The sequence below is a fragment of the Balaenoptera borealis genome (genome assembly GCF_965194805.1).
Source record: "Balaenoptera borealis genome assembly, chromosome: 1".
Classification (NCBI taxonomy): Eukaryota; Metazoa; Chordata; class Mammalia; order Artiodactyla; family Balaenopteridae; genus Balaenoptera; species Balaenoptera borealis.
Window position 1 is genome coordinate 37,981,410 of NC_138860.1, and position 8,922 is coordinate 37,990,331.

At 37.8% G+C, this 8,922-nt stretch overlaps 1 pseudogene across 1 annotated transcript; it reads left to right on the forward strand.

Annotated features, from left to right (window-relative positions):
• Positions 1-5,053: 5,053 nt before the first annotated feature.
• Positions 5,054-8,174, forward strand: LOC309629399 (multifunctional methyltransferase subunit TRM112-like protein pseudogene; annotated as a pseudogene). Its single transcript has one exon. The product of its transcript is annotated as a multifunctional methyltransferase subunit TRM112-like protein pseudogene (transcript).
• Positions 8,175-8,922: the final 748 nt, after the last annotated feature.

Here is an 8,922-nt window from a genome sequence, read left to right on the forward strand (position 1 = left end):
CTACTCTTCTGGCTTTGAGTTTCCTTTTCACTTCTAGGACTTGGTGAATTTTTTCCCCTTTGTGCTTTCAATTTCAGCTATGTACTTTTAAGGAAGATTTGTGTTCTATCTTATTCAGCATTTCTATGTGTTTGGAGCTAGATAAGAAGTTTCCCATTTCTGCTTAGCCCACCATATTGACTAGGAGTTTCTTTTTATTAATCTTAACTGCTTTTCAATCCTTGTAAGTTACCCTGCATGTAGCAGATCATCAAAGTTATTCATTCAATAGTTATTTATTGAGCACCTACTGAGAACTGATGCTAAACCATGGAGTTAAGAAAACTTGCTCCAGTATGTCTGGAAAATGTTTACTCTGTGACTGAAAAGGTGAGGAGAGGGTACGCCTTTCACAGGGGGTTCTTGTAATCACCTCTTTTAGTTAAACATTCCTGGGGAAAAAAGCTCTCCTAAAAGGAGGTAAACTGACAATCTAAGAATTTCCACTCTGTTAGAAATGACTGCAGAGTTTTGATTCTCTGAAGTAACAGGCCTCAGGGAAAGTGTGTGTAATTGAGATTCACCAAGAAATTGAAAACTCATTTCAGCCAAGAAATTCCACCTCACTTTTTATCCACCCTTCCCCCCTCCCTCCTCTCTAATGCACCAAGCCTTTCCACAGGGTTCTCTCTCTCTCTTGGGAGAACTCCAGGGAACAGAGCAATGGTTAGAAGTGGCAGTGGTGAGAAGCTCAGGGTTCTGGATGGCCCACGTGAAGCCCAATGAGCAGCAGTCTTTGAAAAGGCTCATCCTCTATGGCTTTGGTGTGGCCACTGTCCTCCTCAGGAATCTGTACGTGATCTGGTACAAAGTCAGCGCAGGCATTGTTTTACTTTCATTGTATTTTTCTCATTGTTCACGGTGTTTGTTTGTCTCTCTCTCCCAGAGGCCTTCGTCCACTGAGTAAGAACATGCAGGAAATCAATGTGTCTTGAGTAGTATACTAAGCCTCTGGGAGGTGCAGGAAAGCAAGAGAAAAACAAGGAACGTCAGTCTCCCAAGTTTTGCACACCTTCCTCCAGAAACACCTGACCTTAGACTCCTGGCTCTGGCTCTCTGGCTCTCTGGAGCATCCTGTCAGGCCCCAGGCGGTAAACATCACCCTGTTCTCGTTAGAGTCCTGATCTGTCTGAGCAGGTTTTGGGAAACAGCCTCTGAGAGCTTGTTTTCCATCAGCCCTCTGACACTTCTATCTCCTTCCCAGAGACCCAGTAATTGGGGCCTCCTGGGTCCTGAGCTACAGACACTTCCCCACTTTACAAAGATTTTCTTTTATAAAACACAGGTTGGTAACTGAACTGGTCCTTTCCCATACCCAAACTGGTGTAAAAACTCATCTAATTTTCCTTCTGGTCTTTGGTTCAAAAATAAAAGCCTTTATTTTTAAGTGTCCTTGGCTCAGGTGGCCTAAAGAGCTCTAGGTTTACCAAGCGAATTATTCCCTTGTGCCACCTTTTTAAAAAAAAGATTATGCATTTAAGGATATGAAATCAAGTGTCATTGTAACTCTCCTTCCACACTTTGATTTTTTTGATATTGTGATTGATGATGATGATGATGATATAATAACAATGGGATAATATTAGCTAAATATTGACTATATGTATACCCAGCACTTTCAAGATGCTTCACATGTGTTGTCTTCATTCACTTCACAACAACCCTATGAAATCATTACAATCAACTTCATCTCTGTAAAGATGTGGAAAATTAGGCTTAGAGAGGTAAGTTATCTTACACAAGTCATACAGCTACTAGATAGTAAAGCTGCAATTTGAAACCCATAGCCTGGTTTTGTAACCACTATATTGTGCTACCTTCTGAATATCCAACAAATGTTTCTTTAGGCCAGACTAAGTACAAGAATTACCGTAATTAGTAAAACAACTTCATTGCTGGAAAGGAGTTTACACAAAAACAGACCATTGAGTCTTAGGAGAAGTTAACCACACAAAAGTTGTCAAAGTATTGCTGCGGGAGAGGCTAAATGAGCAAAGGAAAGGATAGTAAATGAATAGGGGTGTGATGTCAGCAAGATAGAGGGCTAGGGGACCCCACTGCTCATTCCTTCCACAAAATCAATAAAAACAATAAATAAATAACTACAAACCAATGAAGATAGCTCTGGGGAAGCTCTGGACTACAATGAAGAAGCAGCAGAAATCCTGTGGAGCTCAAAACCTGAGGATGGTCACATAGGAAAGCATAGGAAATATTTTACCTGTGTCACCCAATCCACCAGTCCAGAGCAGCTCAGTGCCAAGAAGAATCCTTGGAGGGATTTCACCCCTTGGGGAAAAGGAGAGCAGGAGAACCCCAGCAAGACTTACCCACCATAGATGTTTGCAGCCTTTGTTACCGAGGACCCCCACGGTTGTCACCAGTGCTGAACCTAGTTGACAGAACTGCCCAGAGTTCCTACTGCTGCATCTTCTCCCCAGGAATGAAGCTGTTCCAGTGGTGACACTTGCCCCCAGGGTCCCTAGTCTCTGCTGAGCTCCACAATCTAGTATCAGGACGCCACAGCATGCAGAGCTTCTATTGCTCTGCACCCTGCCCTCAGGTCCCAAGTCACAGCTTTGACCCGTCATTACTGGGGCTGAGCTGCTGCTGCTCTGTGCCTTGCCCATGGGTCCTAAGTTGGGGCTTTGACCCACCATAACCAGGTCTGCACTACTTCTTCTCTGTAGCCTGACCCCTGGGTCCCAAAACACAGCTTTAATGAGCCATCACTGGGGCCATGCTGCTGTTGATCTGTGACTGCTCCGGGCTTTAAATCACAGCTTCATCCCATCATCACTGGGCTACTCTGCAACTGGGGCCAGAGTTGGGACTTTGACCGATTATCCCCAGGGTGTGCTACTGCCCTCTGGCTCTAGTCCCAAGCCAGTATTGCACCCAGTCATCCCAAGGCTCATGCCACTCTGCTTCTCCACCCACTAACCCTAGGGCTGACTCACTGCAGTGAGCCCAAGACACAGTCTCCAGCTCCACAGAAGATCTGCACAGGCCCTCACCTCATATGCTGGTGCCACCACCACATCAACTGCACCTGCATCCCAAAACCCAAGCACAGTGGTAGTTTCATGTGCACCTGATCCCAGCCCTTGGCTCTGCTGCTGCCCTGAGCACCAGTGTGCTAGATCTGGCACCAAGAGATTCCCTCAGCTAGAACTTCCTCCCCCAGGCAAAAATGGAGAATAGGACAACTTCAGAAACCTTTGTCTCCAAAGGCCCCTATAGCTCTAGCTGCCACCACCACCCATGGGGCTGCTTCAGCCTTGTTATTGAAGAACTCTGTGTTGTTCACCAATATTAACTTCAGTTGTTGAATCTTCAAATAGATTATGCTGTTTTGCCCTCCCAAGAATTAGAGACACTACACCCCACCCAGCCAAACTTGCAGCCACCTTCAGGTGAAAGTCTTTCCCCAGTGATGCCAGTCTGAAAAGGTGAGGAGGTAACTGCCTCCTCAAATGTACAGACATCAATGCAAAGCTGTTAGAAGCACAAAACACAAGAAAATATTACATCACCAAAGGAATACTTAGATTTTCAGTACCTGACCCCAAAGAAATGGAAATCTGTACATTACCTGAAAAATAATTAAAAATGATTATTTTAAGAAAGCTCAAGAGTCAAGAGAACACAGATAGATGCCTCAATGAACCCAGGAAAACAATGAACCAACAGAACAAGAAATTCAACAAAAAGTATAAATCATAAAAAAGAACCAAACAGAAATTATAGTGCTGAAGAATATAATAAATAAAATTTAAAAATGCAGTGGAGAGCTGCAACATCATGTTCAATTGAGCAGAAAAAAAATCTGTGAACTGGAAGACAGATCTCTTGATATTATCTGGTCAGAGGAGAAAAAAGAAATGAGTTAAAAAAAAAGTGAAGAAAGCCTACATGAATTATGGGATACTATCAATTGAAACACTATTCAGATTCTGGAAGTCTCAGAAAATAAAAATTTATTTAAAGAAATAATGGCTGAAAACTTCCCAAATCAGGGCAGAGATATGGCAAACGTGAAGCTTAAAGACCCCCAAACATATTCAATCCAAAGAGATTTTCATAGAGAGACATTATAATCTATCTGTCAAAAGTCAAAGACAAACAGAAAATTTTGAAAGCAACAAGAGAAAAAAGACTCATCACTTTCAAGGGAACCCTAATAAGGCTATAAGTAGATTCCTCAGCAGAAACCCTGCAGCCTGAGAAAGAATGGAATAATATAGTCAAAGTGCTCAAAGGGAAAAACTACCATCCAAGTACACTTTAACCAGCAAGGTTGTCCTTCAAGCAAAGAGATAAAGACTTTCTCAGACAAACAAAATCTAGAGGAATTTATCACTACTATACCTGCCTTATAAGAAACACTAAAGGGAGTTCTTTAAGCTGAAATGTAAGGACACTAATTAGTAACATGAAAACATATGAAAATATAAAATTCCCTGGTAAAGGTAAATATATGGTCAAATTCAAAATATTCTAATACTGCCATGGTGATGTGTAAATCACTTAGAACTCTAGCATATAGTTTAAAGACAAATGTGTTAAATAAATATAGCTACAATATTTTGTTAATGGATACAAATATAAAAAGATGTAAATTGTGACAGCACCAACATAAAATGTCAAGGGGGCAAGTAAATGTGTGAAAGTTTTTTATGCAGTTGAAGTTGTTATCAGCTTAAAATTGACTGTTATAACTATAAGCTGTATTTTGAAAGCCTCATAATAATCACAGCAAAAATCTATAATAGGTTCGCAAATGATAAAGAGAAAAGAATTAAAACAAACCATAACCAAAAAATTATCAATTTGAAAAGAAAGACAGCAAGAGAGGAAGAAAGGAACAAGAAACTACAAAGCAATCAGAAAACAATTAACAAAATGGTGATAGTAAGTTCTCACCTGTCAATAATTACTCTAAAGGTAAATGGTTTGAATTCTTCAACTAAAAGACAAAAAGTGGCTGAATGTATTAAGAAAACAAAATCTCAAACTCTTCCAAAACATTAAAGAAGAAGGAACAATTTCAAACTCATTTAATGAGGCTAACATTACCCTGATACCAAGCCAGACAAGGATGCTAAAAGAAAATAAAATTGCAGGCCAATATCTCTGATAAACATAGATGCAAAATTCTCAACAATATACTAGCAACTGAATTCAAGGGCACATTAAAAGGATCATACACCATGATCAAGTGGAATTTATGCCTGAGAAATAGGGATGGTTCAAAATTTGCAAATCAAACCACCACCCTTCAACACTGAGTCAAGACCCTCCACTAGCAAAGAGATTATGACTTGCTGAAAGTTCATATGATGTTTAGCATTTTTTAGCAATAAAATATTTTTTAATTAAGGTATTCTTCAAAGACCACAGGTGCAGTTCAGTCAAGCAGAAAGACATCTGATGGCAGAAGGAATCTCTGTCCTGTTTAAAAAATAATTAAAACATGGATGGACCTAGAGACTCATACAGATTGAAGTAAGTCAGAAAGAGAAAAACAAATACCGTATATTAACGCATGTATGTGGAATCTGAAAAAACTGGTATAGACGATCTTATTTACAAAGTAGAAATAGAGACACAGACGTAGAGAACAAACATATGGATACCAAGAGGGAAGGCGGGGTGGGATGAGTTGGGAGATTGGGATTGACATACATACACTATTGATACTATGTATAAAATAGATAACTAATGAGAACCTACTATATAGCACAGGGAACTCTACTCAGTGCACTGTGGTGACCTAAATGAGAAGGAAAATCAAAAAAAAGGGGATATATGTATACATATAGCTGATTCATTTTGCTGTACAGTATAAACTAAGACAATATTGTAAAGCAACTATACTCTAATTTTAAAAAAGAAGAGGTGCCAATTAATTACCTTCTATTGCCAAGATCCCTTAGAAATAATAAAAAGAATCACTTGCCACTAAAAAAAAAATTTGCAAATCAATAAATGTGATATAACACGTCAACAGAATGAAGGATAAAAATCACATGACCATATTAGTAGATACAGAAAAAAAGCATTTGACAAAATTCAACATCCTTTCATGATTTAAAAAAAAAACTCTCAACAAATTAAGTATAGAAGGAATATATAATCTCAACATAATAAAACCCACATATGAAAAGTCCACAACTAATATCATACTCAATGGTGAAAAGTTAAAAGCTTTTTCTCTAAAATCAAGAACAAGACAAAGAAGCACATTCTTGCTACTTCTATTCAACATAGTCTGGAAGTCCTAGCCACAGCAGTTAGGAAAGAAAAAGAAATAAAAAATCATCTAAATCAAAAAGAAAAAAGTAAAATTGTTTGCAGGTGATGTGATCTTATATACAGAAAACTTTAAAGGTGCCACCAAAAACATGTCAGAACTAATAAATGAATTCAGTAAAGTTGCAGGGTACAAAATCAATATACAAAAATCAGTTGAATTTCTATACACCAGCGATGAAGTATCTGAAAGAGAAATTAAGAAAACAATCTCATTTATGATAGTATCAAAAATAAAATACTTAGGAATAAATTAATCAATGAGGTGAAAGAGCTGTACACTGAAACTATAAGACATTGATGAAAGGAACTGAAGGAAATACAAACAAATGGAAAGATAGCCTGTGTTCTTAGATTGGAAGAATTAATATAGTGAAAATGTTAATACTATCCAAAGCAATCTGCAGATTCAATGCAATCCCTAACAGGATCCCAATGGTAATATACACAGAAATAGAAAAATCTATCCTAAATTTTGTATGGAATCACAAAAGACCCAAATAGGCAAAGCAATCTTGAGAAAGAAAAACAAAGCGGAAGGACATCACAATTCCTGATTTCAAACTGTTATAAACCTATATTAATCAAAACAGTATGGTACTGGCATAAAAACAGACACATAGACCAGTGGAACAGAATAGATATCTCAGAAATAAAACCACACATGTGTGGTCAACTGATTTTTGACAAGAGTGCCAAGAGCCCACCATGGGGAAAGAATAGTCTGTTCAATCAATGGTGATAGGAGGCGTTGCGTTGACATGAAACTGCTCACCCACAACCTGCTGAGCTTGCATGTGCAGGCAATGGGGGCCTGTGGCTTCGCCCTGTGCCTCCAGGCCACTGAAGTCCGCATTAACCCTGTGGAGTCCAAGCCCGACTTCGTGGCGGGTATGATACCTAAAGTGGAGTGGGCGGTGCTTCTGGAGGCTTCAGACACCTTGCATCTGTTCAAGGTACCCAAAAAACCAATTCAGGGACATGAGCATAAGGAGAATTTTCTGAGAAATATGCACCATGTGTTGCTAGAGGTGGGTGTGTTGGAGGACACCATGTCTGGATTTCTATTCCCCATCAGCCATGGGATCCCCAAGATGCTACTGAGTGATGAGGTAATCTAGACTTAAAACAGTGCCAAGCACCAGTTTTTCATTCTGTGACCTTGTGTATCTTTGTTTACATATATCCTGTTTGTTAGTTCTGTTCTGTGTATCCCCAACCCTTGGCCCAGTGACACACGAAACACAAAGTGTTCTTGAGCTCGATATTATATATATCTTTTTCTCATTAAAGGTTCAAAACCAAAAAAAAATTTTAGATAAAAATAAACGGTGTTAGGAAAACTCTATACTCACATGTAAAAGAGTGAAACTATACCCCCCTATCTTACACCACTCACAAAAATTAACTCAAAATGCATTAAAGACTTAAAGGTAAGACCTGAAACCATAAAACTCCTAGAAGAAAATGTATAGATATAGACATAAAATTCACCCATAAAAAAGGAAATCCTATCATTTGTGATAACATGGATGAAACTGGAGTGCATTATGCTGTGTGAAATAAGCCAGACAGAAAAAGAAGAATACTGTATGGTATCACTTATGCTTGAAATCTGAAAAAAAAATTCTGATTTTTTCACTGTGTGAAGTGATGGATGTGCTAATTACCTTGCTCTTGGTAATTATTCTATAATATATACAAATGTTAAACATATGTATATATTACATACATATGTTATATGTATATACATACATACATATATGTATATAATATATACATATATAATACATATATGTATTATGTATATATACATATATACATATGTATTATGTATATATACATATATACATATGTATTATGTATAATATGTATACATATATGTATATCTGTACATGTATAATACATATATGTATATGTATTATACATATGTATATGTATAATACATATATAATGCATATATACATACATGTATGTATATAATATATACATATATATAACATATGTATATATATCACATTGTACACTATAAATATATACAATTATATTAGTCAGTTATTCCTCAACAAAGTTAAAAAAAAAAACCAGTAGGGAGCATTCTAGGAACAAGAAGGAATTAAGGGTTGTGTGGCTGGAGATTTGGCTAAGGGGTAGATAGGAGCAACATCATGAAGGGCCTCACATGCCATGTTGGTCCTCTGGGAGTCTTTGCTTATAATCAAGGTATAAGAGTCATTCTGGTTTGCATCTTATAGAAGAAAAGATCTATAGATTATTCAGGAGTGAGTACAACAAAATTCTGATATGCTTCTGCTTTTCCTGAAATAGTTCTAATTTCTGTGAAAGAGAAATTCAAAGTCTCATCCTGAGACTGAGTAACACCCTTCTGGAGGCTGGAAGACTAGTGATGGCTCCTTGTCTTTCATGGCATATAAAATGATACTAAGAGCAGGGTTCTTGACTGCAACCAAAGTAGGACTTTTCATTCAACAAACTTTAAAAACAAAATGTGGTTACAATGTGTCATGCTGTATGACAGTTGCTCAGGATACTTAGTCAAATAAAAAT